The 15,378-nt window shown below is 31.3% G+C and overlaps 1 protein-coding gene across 2 annotated transcripts in view; it reads left to right on the top strand.

Annotated features, from left to right (window-relative positions):
• Positions 1-15,378, top strand: part of LOC114332030 (transient receptor potential-gamma protein) — a 673,697-nt gene that overhangs the window by 397,852 nt on the left and 260,467 nt on the right. The window lies entirely within an intron of this gene.

Here is a 15,378-nt window from a genome sequence, read left to right as displayed (position 1 = left end):
TTTTGAAAGGCTGTAGTTAAAATGGCTTGAACGAGTAACTAATCACGTGTTTAGGCAAATTTTGAACAGCCATAGCATAAGCAATTTTTGTCTAAGAAGAAAACAAAAAATCGGAAATATTCAGAAGAGTAAAACGTACATTTTATTACTCTTTGAGATTTTTGGTATTACTAATAATTTTTAATTTAAATTGAAAAAAATTGAAATTTTTTTTAAGTTAAAAAAGAATGTTTTATTTTAAAACCAATTTTTTTCAAAAATGAGCACTTTGGACTAATGAAACTTATAGATCATATAGATAAATAATACATAAATCAAGTAACTTGTAAAGCGGAAATTATTAATTTTATTTATGAAGCTACTTAGGGGGTGATTTTCGCGATTTTTTACCAAAAAATAAAAGGGACCGACAATATTTTGAGCGTAACTCACTTACTTTTAATGTTAGAAACAAAAATAAACCTTTTTTTTGCACTTTAAAAAGTTGTAACGAGTTTTCCCCAAAAAGTGCTCCATTTTTCTTCATTTCACGTTGAAATATTCTATTTGGAATTTGACGAATAAGAACCTACATTTCATTAGCTACAACTCTGCTTCTACTGAGTCTAGAGTCTTCATGCATACACCATTTTTTTCATGTTTTTATTAGCTATATTTTTGCTAAGAATATTTGTTTCGCTAAAATACTTACTTTTTGAGTTATCTGTGAAAAACCGTCCAAAAACATGGTTTATTTTTGTTAAAAATGAACATATTCACTGAAAAGTATTGACTTAGTGACAAAACTCTGTAGAACAAAAGTTGCTTAGAATTAGTCATTTTATCCAATTCCGGACTTATTTTGAACATATGGTTTTTCACCCCCGAGAAAATATTTTTCACCCCGTATTTCCCAATTTTTATAAAATTGAGGTGATAAAGAATTGTAAACTTTTTGTTATATAATAATAGACAATTTCAACTACCTATTCCCAGATTTTCATCCTTCCTTTATTTTTTTAAAGGTTTTCGAAAAGTTTTGTGTTCATTGGTCGGGCTATATTATGTAATCAACAATTTAGACTCAATTCCTGTTTTGTTTTGCAGTTATTAGTGCAATTACACAAAAGTTCACTGAATATTTACTGATAAGTCTGAAAACGTTTGTTCTGAACAACTATTTTAATCGATTTGGATTTTTTCAATTTAATTTTTAATTAAACACCAATACCAATCACAAGAGAAGTTTTTTACTTCGATGTGAAAGTTTTTTAACTAAACGGTATACAGCCAGCTTCCGGGAAATATCCGGATTTAGCTTAAAAATTAAATTATCTCAAGCATTTTCTCACACGTTTTTAGTTTTAGAAAATAGTATACAGGGTGATTCACAGGGCCTGCAAGGGATGCACTGCAGGCGGGCGCCCCTGTTTGGGGGGCGCCAGAATGAGCTTTTTTTCTGCTGGTGTTATGCAAAATACTAAAATAGAAAAATTCATTTTTTTTAAATGTGGTTTAAATTCGTGATAATACCCTAATCAGTGTTTGTTTGTTTTGCATATCACACATGTAAAATATAAAAAAATATGCAATGCCGCATAGAATTCTTACCATGTAGTAATACACACCACATTGGTCAAAGATATTATATTTCAACAAAACAACTTTGCTCTTAATGAGAATGCTTTGTTTATTTTCTTCAAATTTCTTGCAAGTTGTTAGTTTTGTATCAGCAGTTATGAGAAGAAATGAATGATTTCTAGTAAAATAAACACGATTGTGATACTGTTTTCTTGCCGCCTGTGTAATTTAAGTATTATGTACTGTATTAATAGGTATCGAGTATTAATCCCATAAAAACATAATATTTAAAATAAACATTTTAAGTTTAGTTTAGAGATTTTTAGATTTAGATTTAGTATTATTTCATGTGATTATGCCTACACTAATACAGAATAGTTTGTCAGTTGTACTCTGCAGTTAAAGAATCTAATGTTGCATTCAATTAATATAAAATTATATTTGTTAAGTACTCAGTACTATTACTAAATTACGGTTTCACATTACTGCAGAAAATAATCTTGAGGTTTTAAAGTTATTATTTTTATTTAGTTAAATAAAAATGGATTCAAAAAAAATTATCTGGGGCACGAACCGAAGAAGAAAAGCCGAAAAAGAAGAAATGACAAAAAGGTCTATCTAAAAGGACTAAAGGACTCAGCTGTCATTAGTGTCATTTTTTGGCTCTTCAAGACCGCATTTGACGTTGAGAACGGTTTATGAAACACAAATTTGTTCAAGGTCGGTTTTGAGCATTGACGCTGACTTGAGTCTCGACTATGAATACGGGCCTTAGTTCTCTTAGCCAATTTCTTAAAAAAATTAAAATAAAGTTATTCTGTCAGATCATGGATCCGATAAAACTGTAACCGAACTTTATTTACCGGGGACATTTGCGGATAGGGGAACACCGGCTAAGTCGAAGCCTCGCTGCCTGGAACACACATTTTTAGGACACAAGTCCAAAATCAAGTCATTAATATGGAAAAAAGCTCTTCTAGCTACCCCTAAAATCAGGTGGTTTAACCACATAAAGTAATACAGAGGATGTCCCATTACTTAGGGCATCCAAGGAAACGTTCAGTACAAAGCCTCCTCATTGTTATTGTTGTGGGGTGGTGTTATAGCTTGGGGGTCAGATAGATACCACTCCAGGGTATGGGCGGTCAGATAGGTAGGTCAGTGACCAGTCTGATCTTCGGAAATGTGGGTCTCACTGTTTCATTAAAACACACATAATGTCCCCAACGCTGGGGTTGTACGAGTATCTGCATGGGCGCCCATGCAGGCACGCTGTCAGGGAGGCCATGCCACCCTCTAGTTTTCGGGTGCTTTAAACTATATATTTTCATCCAAAGTGTACAAAATGTAATGTGCAACATCTTCACGTCTGGCCCCACCGTAAAAATTTTGTATGGGCGCCCATAAGAATGTGTGTGTGTGGGGGGGGGGCGCCTGTGCTAGTTTTGCAGGCGGGCACCTTATACCCTAGCGCCGGCACTGGTGATTCATTAAGAATATTCAATCTCTGAGTTGTAGATTCTAGAACTAAACTATTAAGATTTAACCCAAATCACCTACCTAAATAAAATGTGGCTCCTTACTGACTTACATGGTGTATTATTTAAAAAATTAAAAATTATTTTGTGCTCAGTACTTTAAAATTGTTTGACAATCATTGTCATACCTGGAAGAAAGTATAGGTACTGTATATCCTACTAAACAGTGGCGGCTCGTCAGAGGAGCAAGGGAGGCTTAGCCTCTCCATAAATTTTTTACACACGCTGCACTGTTTTGTTTATCTTGAATCAAGAAAAACAACAAGCACTCTCACTATTATACAACGTGTAAATTCCATATTATCACTAAATATCCATACGCACGGAGCATTAGCATTAGAACGCATGATTGCGTCTCAGTTTTATTAAATATTATTGTAGGCAGGACCCTGGGTTATCCCAAAATGCATGCACGGAGCCGAGAAGCCGGCCAGCCTCCGTTGCTAATGCTCCGCGCAGCGCAGCAGGCGTTTAAGGAGACCAGGGCCTAGATTTTTGACCCTTCGCTTCGTTATCGAACGTATTCGTTTCGTATCTGTTTAGTATACGAAGCGAATACGTTCGATAACGAAGCGAAGGGTCAAAAATCGAGGCACTGGTCTCCTAACAGTGGCATCTACGGTGCGCATCTAAACATTCCGTATATGTATTTGGCACCTAGGAGTTTTCGATTGGTGCCTTGCGGCACGCGGTTATATTTCAACCATTACGTGGCGAGGTGCCAAACGCATATAAGGAATGTTATTCGGTGCGAAATTCATATACGGAATGTTAAATAGTCGTAGGCGGAAAAAGACAACATTTTACTTTTTATTAGAGTCGATTAAAAAGAGATTGGTGTTAAAATACTTGTTAATGCATTAATAAATAAAAATAAAAGAATTATAGCATACGGAATGTTATTTGGTGCGAAATTCATATACGGAATGTTAAATGTTCGTAGATAAAAAAGACGACTATTTTCGTCTGGTAGCACACAACGCTAAACTACAACAGAATTTAATAGCTGAAACATATCTAAACATACTAAACAACACGTGCAAGTCATTAAAAATTGTGCGAAAGCGAAACCTTAGGCAAATAAAGAAATAATGTCTCTCAAATCTATACCATTCGCATTATTTCGCACCAAATAACATTCTATACAGGCAAAAATTGTTTTATTTTCTTTAATAATACATTAACAACATATTTTAAAATCAGTCTTCTTTATTCCGCATATAAATTTCGCACCAAATTACATTTCAATTACTATAATGGTTTTATTTTTATTTAACAATACATTAACAAGTTTTTTAAAATCAATCTCTTTTTATTCGACTCTAATAAAAAGTTGTCTATTTCCGTCTACGAATATTTAACATTCCCTATATGAGTTTCGCACCGAATAACATTCCGTATACGTGAATGGCACCTCGACGCCTATTGGTTGAAACATGGCCGCGTGCCGCAAGGAACCAATAGAAAACTCCTAGGTGCCAAATACATATACGGAATGTTTAGATACCTACGGTGCCATCACACGCTGCCCGGAGATTTACCAACGGAGGCTAACTAGCTTCTCGGCTCCGTTGCTGTTGCGTGAATCTGGGGACAACGAATTTGAGGGTCTTGACTAAAAATAATGAAAAAACTAAAAGTGCGAATTTTGTTATGAAATTTGGTATTTGGGGTTAGAATAATATTTGGAACAACTTGTTCAAATAACTTTTTCCGATATTTGTAACGCAAAGCAAAATATCGGTAATTTATCATGTTTTTGGATTCGCAATAGGCCGCGTTTAGAATTAAAAAAAATCAGTTGAGTATCTTAAAAAATGTGAATCTTCAACCTGTATGGACTGCAAAACTTCAAATCTGTATTTATTTTGATATGCATATCTACTTACAAAGATGAAATGGTTAACAAATAAACGACACAAACTTTGGTATTAAACTTTTACAACTAGACTAATTATTTTTAAAATGATATGATATTATGAAATTATGAATTATGATGATATTATGAAATGTAAATAAAAAATATTCAAAAAATGGGGCCTTACATTACATTTTTTGACGCATTTTTTTGCTAGTGCAAATTTGTCTAGATATTTTAAAGTTAGGTATAACCTCCACTGTTGTAAAAATCACGAGCCGCCACTGCTACAGTGCTACTAAACTATGTTAAATAAAGGTTTCTTGCTACTACTAGAGGCGTACGACAGGGGAGAGTGAATGGTTGGCCCTTCCCATATTATACGCCACTGATGGAATTGCTATTTTAGCGTAATATTTTGATTATCCAATACTTTCTATGTAAATAATGTACTCTTCATTCGTAATGATAAAATCATTAGTTTTCGAGATATTTGAAGTTAAAAGTGAAGGGGCACCATACATTAGTCAAAATAACTTTGCCGTTTCATTTTTAACTTCAAATATAATATTTGAAACAACTTTTCCAAATAACTTTTTCCGATATCCCTAACGCAAAGCAAAATATTGAAAATTCATCATGTTTGTAAATACGCAGTAGGCTGCGTTTAAAATTTAACCCTTTAACGCTCTCTGGTAGCTATATATACCATAAGCTATTACGGCTTAATTTGTCATCAGAGTTGCGGTGAAAACAATTTTTATAGGCTAAGTGTCGATATGTTATAGTCAAAGCCCGAATTTCAGGCACTCCTAGGTTTGACTAGGCAATCCTCAGGTCTGACTGATGGTCTTAGTCAAAGCCCGAAATAAATTACAATTTCGGCCTTTGACTAGTCAAACCTAGGAGAGACTAAGTTGGTCAGGCAAAGGTCGAAATTTAATTTTATGAAATCGACTAGTCAAACCCCGATCTAGCTTAAAATATCGTAATTTATTAGATTTGGTTTAATAAGACGTCATTTTTTAATTTTAATGTTTATTATTTTTATATCGTCGTAATAAAAATAAAAAAAATTAGTGTTTATTCTCACATGTTGAGACATTATGGCATTTAGATTTGCACAATACGTTAGACCTTTTTACACTTAGATAATTTTGAAGAGCATTTCTTATTATTGCCGTAGCATTTTATAAAGCCTTGTAATGCAAATTTCGAACATTTTTTACTAATTTCACTTAGAGACAGCTTTACATCTAAAACATCTTCGAAATTAAGAAAATTCTCTTAGCATTCTCTTATTTGGTTTCTTGGAAAAAGTGTATTTATTGTTCCGTATTTCGTACCAACTCTACATAAACCGTCAATTGTTTGATACCCAAAATATTTCGAGCATCTCCTTTGGCGGTATCAAAGCTAGGGATCGGTATTGTTACAGTTTTTCCGATCGAAATTGGAGGATTTTTTTTCATTTAATGGTTCCATATCATTAACCTGGGCATAAAGACCTTCAATCGACTTCCCTTTAATTATTTTAATCTTCTTCTTTTAGTTTCATGGCCTCCACCTCTTAGGTACTTGGCCAGTCCTTTTTATGTGTGTGCACAATGCATGCATGTAACTTTTCTTTCAAAACCTTCATAGTATGCACCAAGTGTGCTGTCAGCGTATACAACATGTACCACCTGACTACAAATTATGCACGTGTGTGCGTCAGAGCTCTCTTTTTGGCAAATACAACAAACCACATCTGAAAAAGTAATCTGAATTGTTTGACCATTTTCTTCCTCTCCTAGTGACGACGCGCGACGGTCCAGGGGCTTTGTTAGTATTGCAATATCTTCTTTCACAGTTGACGATAAAACAATTGATGGTTTATATAGAGTAATTACGAAATAAGTAAAAATAAACACACTTTTTAAAGAAATCAAATAAGATATTAAAAAGAGAATTTACTTAATTACAAAGATCTTCCAGACGTTAAGCTGTCTCTAAGAGAAATTAGTACAAAAGATTCTAAATTTGGAGGACAAGGCTTTATAAAATGCTACTGCAATAAGAAATGCTCTTCAAAATTATGTAAGTGTAAAATATCCAACGTATTGTGCAAATCTAAATGCCATAATGCCTCAACATGTGAGAATAAACACTATTTTTTTATTTTAATTACGACAATATAAAAATAATAAACACTAAATTAAAAAATGACGTTTTATTAAACCTAATATAACAAATTACGACATTTTAATAGCTGATCGGGGTTTGACTAGTCAAACCCCGATTTAGTCTAGTAAAATAAAATTACACTACATGTAAATCAAAATGTAAATTCGTATAGGTTGAAACAAATTTTATATCAAAGTTTAGGTGGGTACAAAAGGTATTTTCCAGAAAGTATCCAAATCATACAAGGGGATCATTGTTTAAATAATTAAAAAGGGGTCATTTTTGCAAAAAAATTACTTTTTTAACGGCTGAGGTCATTTAATTACTAGTGAAGGTCTATAGGAGTGTTTTCTGAAAAGTTAAAGGATAGATCTTTCACATAGGACTTACTAAATTAAATTTTACCCCCCATTTATTTAAATAATTATACGTAAAACTTTAAAAACAAATTTGCATAAAAATATTTTTAGCGTTTTAAATAAGCACTATAAAATATCCTATTTTACAGGACAAGTTGCGCTATGTTATCAGTATTAATAAAAAAAAATTGGTCCAAAAATATTTAATATTTTTGGAGATATTGAATTTGTTTATTAAATGTTACTTTATTTTCAATTGCAAAAACGCGGTTGTTGCCAAAGAAATATTCACCTATATTAAATCTTATTATTTTCATTTTTATGTATGTTTTCGATAAATGTATTGATAAATTCAAATTTCAATTAAACTTCCCCCTAAAATGGCATTTGAAAATTATTCAAATTTGTTTATAATTTCTTTTTTTTTAATAACGTCGCGGAGATTAAATATTTTGAAATGCCGTTTCGATCATTGCATTCCTGGGAATTTTTCACTAATTAACAAATTTTTTGTCTTTTTTTTTCCTCTTCTTTTTTTTCTTGGAGTTATATTAGTACAGGCCATTTTAGGGTTAAGTTTCATTAAGAATGTCGAATCTCTAAGTTTTACAGATTCCAGACCTAAGAATATTAAGATTTAACTAAAATCACTTAAATAAAATGTGGCTACTTACTGAGTTACAGGATGTTTTATTTAAAAATTTAAAAATTATTTTTACCAAGTACTTTCAAACTATTTGACGTATCCTTATCATACTTGGCAGAAAGTGTGGGTACTATACAGTCTACTAAACTGCGATAAATAAAAGTTACTAGCTACTACCAGAGGCGTACGACAGGGGATAGTTAATGGTTGACCCTTCCCAAATTCTACGCCACTGAGGGAATTACTATTTTAGCGAAATTGTTCGATTCTCCAATACTTTCTATGTAAATAATATACTCTTTACTGGTAATGATTAAGTAATTAGTTTTCGAGATATTGGACGTTAAAAATGAAACGGCATATTTATTTTGATTCATTCATTCATTCATTTTAAACTTCCAATATCTCTCAAACTGATGACTTTATCGATACCAATAAAGTTATTTACATATAAAGTATTGGAGAATCGAAAAATTTCGCTAAAATAGTAATTCACTCAGTGGCGTAGGATTTGGGGAGGGTCAATCATTCACTATCCCCTGTCGTACGCCTCTGGCACTAGCTAGAAACGTTTATTAATCACAATTTAGTAGGGTGTATAATAGCCAGACTTTCTGCCAAGTATGATAAGGATACGTCAAATAGTTTTAAAGTACTTGGTAACAATAATTTTTCAATTTTTAAATAAAACACCCTGTAACTCAGTAAGTAGCCACATTTTATTCATGAAATTTTAGTTAAATTTTAATATTTTTAGGCCTAGAATCTACAACTCAGAGATTCGACATTCTTAATAAAATTGAACCCTAAAAGGGGCCGTAGTAATATAACTACAAGAAAAAAAAAAGAAGAAAAAACGACAAAAAAATTTTGTTAATTGGTAAAAAATTCCCAGGAACCCAATTATCGAAACGGCATTTCAAAATACTTAGTCCCCGCGACGTTATTAAAAAAACCAATTATAAACAAATTTGAATAATTTTCAAATGCCATTTTAGGAGGAAGTTTAATTGAAATTTGAATTTATCAATACAGTTATCGAAAATATACATAAAAATAAAAATAATGGGATCTTAAACAGGTGAATATTTCTTTGGCAACAACCGCGTTTTTGCAATTGAAAATATAGTAACATTTAAAAAACAAATTCAATATCTCAAAAAATATTCAATATTTTTCGACCAATTTTTTTGCCTAATAATGGTAACATAGCGCAACTTAGTCTGTAATATAAAATATTTTATAGTGCTTATTTAAAACGCTAAAAACAATTCTTTGCAAATTTGTTTTTAGAGTTTTATATACAATTATTTAAATAAATAGGGGGTCAAATTTAAATTAGTAAGTCTTATCTTAAATATTTACCCTTCAACTTTGCAGAAAAAAATCCCATAGACCTTCATTAATAAGTGAATTACCTCAGCAGTTAAAAAAGTAATTTTTTTGCAAAAATGACCCCTTTTTAATTATTTAAACAATGATCCCCTTGTATGATTTGGATACTTTCTTGAAAATATCTTTTGTACCCACCTAAACTTTGATATAAAATTTGTTTTAACCTGTACGAATTTACATTTTGACTTTTTTTATTTTATTAAGCTAATTTCATAAAATTAAATTTCGACCTTTGCCTGACCAACTTAGTCTCTCCTAGGTTTGACTAGTCAAAGGCCGAAACTCTAATTCATTTCGGGCTTTGACTAAGACCGTCAGTCAGACCTGAGGATTGCCTAGTCAAACCTAGGAGTGCCTGAAATTCGGGCTTTGACTATAACAGATACACTGAATGCTTGCTGCTAGGTGTGAATACCGAAAACCTGTATGCGGCATGGCAACCACGTGCTTTTCACAAAACTGGTATGATAAGCTAGCAGTGCCCCTTTCTGCAAAAGTCTATGTAAAAAATCGTTCAATTTTATTTTTGCTTTTTGCACAAGTGTCATTTGGAATAAACTACTTGGACAAAAATTGAAGGTAAGTGTCAAGTGTACTTTTTTCATTATTTTTAACTAGCAGATAATTCTTTAAAAGCACTGGCATAGTTATTGCAGTAATACATATGTTTTATGAGAATTGTAACCCTAAAATTCATTGTTTTTATTTATCCCGGCATACAAACAATTTTTATTTTTTCGTTTTGAAACTTATGCCTGTTATTAAACAATATTGTGGCAACAAATTTCTGTAAAAATCTTGTTGTTTGACATTAGCGATAGGAAAATATTTTTAATCATTTTGAGGATTGTACCAAATAAGAGGTTATTTTTTCACATACTAAACCAAAAAATCTCGAGATCGTAGTTTACGCCCAATACTAAAATTTGTACGGATACATTAAAGCAAAGTTTAGTATTTATTTGCTAAACAAGGCTCTATAAGACTTTAAATTATTTATTAGACCTATTTGTCATTACAATTTTCCAGTACATTATTTAGGTTTGGTTAGATTTTTCCAGTACATTACTCCTATGTTTTTTTAGATGTCTTGAAACCGACCGCTTACAGAAGCTGAACTCCAGTATATAGTAGACCATGTAAGTGATGAAGAGTATTGTCTTTCCGAATTTGATGGCGATGAGGATGCGGACGACAATTTTCCTGAGACAAGCTCAATTTCCAGAACTCCGTCACAATCCGCGACTACTAGTATCGACAGCCATCCGACATGTTCCAATACTTCAGTACAGCTCTTGAAAAGGGTGCGCCAATGTACTCTTACAAGAAAGACAAATAATTCTAGCGGAAACGATGATTTTGGTAATTCGGATCAAGATCCTCACTTTGATCCAGATGACGAATTTGGTTTCAAGCACCACAAGCTGGCTAGGTTATTTCCTAAAAACATTTTTTCTGATGAAGACGACGAGGATGAACAACTATTAACATTACCTCAAGCAACAAATTCTCTACCTTTTAGACGCAGCAATAGTAAACAGCTATATTTTATATAAGGAGACTCTGAAAAAATAAACTCAAGTGCTAAGCCTATGACTGCATTACAGTTCCGCAGTGAACTAGCTGATAATTTGGAATTAGCACTTTTACTTTCAGAAAAAAGTCTGGTTCACCATCAAACTCAACTTTGAATGCTGGTTCACACTTACCCACCAAAGGAACTTATAGGTGCTGTGCCCTTTGTGCTTCATCTAAAAAGGAAACAAACGCGCAGCAATTTGATTTGTCAAGTTTGTAACGTTGCTCTATGAAAAGACTGTTTTGCACCCTACCATAGTAGATAGAAAGTTCTTAGATAATAAATTTAAAATATTACTGTATTTAGTTTTTTTTACATTTTCAAAATAAAGTATTTTTTTTTTATAAATTTTTTTAATTGTTTTTACTGGTCGTTATATATACCATTGCCCACTAAGTATTAGTTGTTTGTCAAAATGCACACTGGTAGCTATATCTACCACCCTTTCCAGCCCTTCTGGCACAGAAAACATTTTTTTAAACATTTTTTGTCTTACTAACGATGCCTAATGAACTACTTTTACTATTCAAAAGTATAGTTTTACAAAAACAATAGTTCTGCCCGTTAAAGGGTTAAATTTCAGTTGACTAAAACAATGTGAACCATCAACCTGTATGAATGTGCAAAATTTCAAATCTGTATTTATTTTGATAGCCGAAATATAGGGGTTTCTTCATCTTAAATGCGACACACTGTATAATAATTAAAAATTAACTTAAGCAGCAACAGTGAGTAATACATATAACCTTTATAAAACATTAATTTAGGGAAGAACAACTAAAGACCAGAAAGCGGTAGAAAATAAATTATACTTTGTCTCTGATATCTTTGAAAAGTACAGTCGAACCCGCTTATTGGAATAGCCGTTGTGCCAAGCAAAAGTATTCCTATAACAGGGATATTCTAATAACCGATCATATATGCCTAGTTAAAATGTTTTTGGACCTCAAATTTCTATTCCTTAAACCGGGATATTCCTTTAACCGGTATTCTAATAAGCGGGTTCGACTATATAAGGATTTTCAAAGAAGATATAAATGGAATATACCTTTCTATCTTTATTAAATTATGCTCAAGTACACCGAGAGAAAAAAATTCTTGAGATAAAGAAACTTTATTAATATTTAAGAAAGATCGACTTGGCATATGGCCTAAGAAATATATCTTTGTATGTAAGATATAATTTTCTAAAATATTTCAAATAAATTTTAATTAACCCAAAGAAATATATCTTAAACATGATTGAACTATCACTTTCTTGCAAACTGCAAACCCATTTGTCAGAAAGAAATTATACTTGTCATAAGAATATATTTTCTTGGCATTACAAAACTCTTCTTTCTGAGAAATAATATTTCTTAGTAAGGAATATTGTCATCTTACCATTATTAATTAATGTATTTAATGTTAAGAAATATATTTCGCAGAAATAATTGTATATTTAGAATTAAGTTACATTTCTTAAAAATAAAGTGATATTACATACCGCGAAATAAATCATTCTGTTAAGGTAAAATTATTCTTTATTAGATAATAAAAACAGGATATAAAACGTTAGATATTAATACATACAAATAATTTCGCCACTCTTAAACCACTGGCTTCTATACAATAATAAAAGGATGGAGAGGCAAATCCAACTTCCTTAATTTTTCCTTCTTTTTGTTAATAGCACTTTGTATATCAGCAATTACCTAAAACCAAACCGTTATGTAGAAAGAGTAAACTTATTTTAATAAAAAAAATTTTATAAGGATATATGTACATACTTATTTTGACAAAAGGAAATACAAAAATAGAACAAGTACAGGGGCCCGCATAAAAACTATTAATTTTTTGGTATAAGAACGGTAGGTATCAGTAAAACAATCTACAATCCAAAAACATTTCTTGGCATTTCAACAAATAATAATCAATCATATTTAGTTCAAACATGGCTTTATTTATCCTACCATCTTTGTTAATTTTTTTCTTTTTGTATATGAAATATTAATTATTTATCTGTATAATATTAAATCACACAATAGTCATTGTTTAGCTAAAACAAGAAGAAAAATACAACCAATGTAAAACACTGAAGCAGACATATACTTATTGTAATTTTATTTATTTATATAATCCAAAAGATACAGCAAACCAAATCATTAAGAAATTTTATTACGGGAAAGTATTATTAGGTTACATCTTAAGTCATTTAATACATATTAACTAATTCACGGTTTTGGGCAATAAAAGTTCTTAACCGTTAAGGTGTTTCTTTTAGACTAACTAATATTTCTTTATGACAAATATAGTACACGCCATGTTTGATATAACCTTGAATTGTAGGATTATATTTATAGAAGACGATACATTCAAGAAACATATTATAGTTTATACATAAGTATACACATTTTTATAAAGGAACTTACCTGTATACAGTTCTACCATTTATGGAAGCCCCTAGTTGGTTAATAGCTCCTTTCAATATTGTTCTGAAGCTTTATATTATAGATATTCTATTATTCTCTCCGAGGTGGAAGTCGAAACGTCAATGAAAGCCATTTTTTAAGTTAAATTGTGGCTTATTTCCCAGTTAGAATAAGATCCTTTCTTTCAGAGTTGTCCGTCATTATAGATATCTAAAATGCATATAAAGATACTATTATGTTTCTTTTAGAACTACATATTCGGATATGCAACAATATTATTATTACATCTAAAATTAGGTAATCAATTTACTTTTATATACCTATGTACGTACCTTCAAACTATCCCTTAGATTGTAAAGAAAACCAACAAATAACAAATCCAAAATCCATCTATGAAAATGAACTAATGCCATGCACGCCATCTTATCTTGCCAAACACTGAGATTAAATCACAAATATATAGTGAATAATGGTTACTGCGCAATTCTTTTTTGGAAGAAAATCTCTTTGCAAGTAGCATTTCGGCATTAATGATAAAGTTTTTATTTAATATCCACAGTTACTACAGAGGGTATTTCTGAAGAATTATTTCTTGTGGTCTAAAATATTTATTTGACTGCAAGAAAATTTCTTGTTCACAAATATAAATATGGATTAACTTAACATATATTTCTTATACTGCAAAATATGTGTAGTTTTCAATTTAAGAAACAAAAACTTTAGGATAAGAAAATTAAAATGTAACCATTAATGCATTTCTTAGTATTGAAGAAATTATCTGTAAGAAACTATTGAGTTTTGTTTAAAAAACTAGTTTCTTTATATGTGAAGCGGTATGTTTAAGTTAATATGGTATGGTAACTTTTAAGAAAGATGGCTCAAAGAAATCAATGTTTTAGGAGAAAAGAAATTGTTCTCTCGGTGTACATACACAACGGGCCTAAAAGTGTCAAAACCGGAAACTGGAACATCAACAGACATTTCACCATAATGCTGCTGACATAGGTCTGTACCTCAAAGTAGCTTTGATATGAATGCATCTATTATACCTGCACCTAAACCTCAAATTCTCAACATAAAGCCACATTTCAATGATACTGTCCTGTTTCCACCGACTTTAAATTTTAAATGGGTTTCCAACAGATTATTTTACGGTGAGGGTATTAGTACCCTCATAAACAACCCTTTTAACAGTTTGTGGTGATTTACTTTTAACGAGTAAGATTTGGTATACATATACGTAAAAGAAGCTGAACAGAAATTACAGATTTGATAATGGCAAAAATCAACTCTTTATAGTTGCATCATTGTTTATAAAATAATAAATTTTAAATAAAATATTATATGAAAAATAAAATCCACAAGAAAAAGAAAGATTTTTTCTGGAGCATGGATGTATACCATCAATCACAAAAATTTAATGAAAAATCCTTTGTAAAGGTACAAAATTTATTAAAATCCGTTTAAGGGCTACATCACATAACGTTTTCTATATTTAAAAATATCATCATCAGTGTTTAGAACTGGTTGATCACAAGCTGAGGCACCAAAGAAATACCAGGGTATGAACCCTTTAAATGGTAAATGGTATAAAAATTTGTAATATTAGAATATTTCCTTAAAATTCCAAAGGATCGATAACCTTTATCAAGAATTAGTTACTACTAGTTGCCATCGGACAGTCTTCATGTAAAAACATAACTGTTTATCAACCCAGCATACCCTGGTATTTCTTTGGTGGCTTAGCTTGTGATCAACCAGTTCTAAACATAGATGATGATATTTTTAAATATCGAAAAAGTTCTGTGATGTAGTTCTTAAAGGAATTTTAATAAATTTTATACCATTTACAATGGATTTTTCATT

The sequence above is a fragment of the Diabrotica virgifera genome, chromosome 1 (assembly GCF_917563875.1).
Source record: "Diabrotica virgifera virgifera chromosome 1, PGI_DIABVI_V3a".
Classification (NCBI taxonomy): Eukaryota; Metazoa; Arthropoda; class Insecta; order Coleoptera; family Chrysomelidae; genus Diabrotica; species Diabrotica virgifera.
The sequence above is the reverse complement of the archived record's forward strand: the minus strand, read 5'-3'. Positions and strand labels throughout refer to the sequence as shown.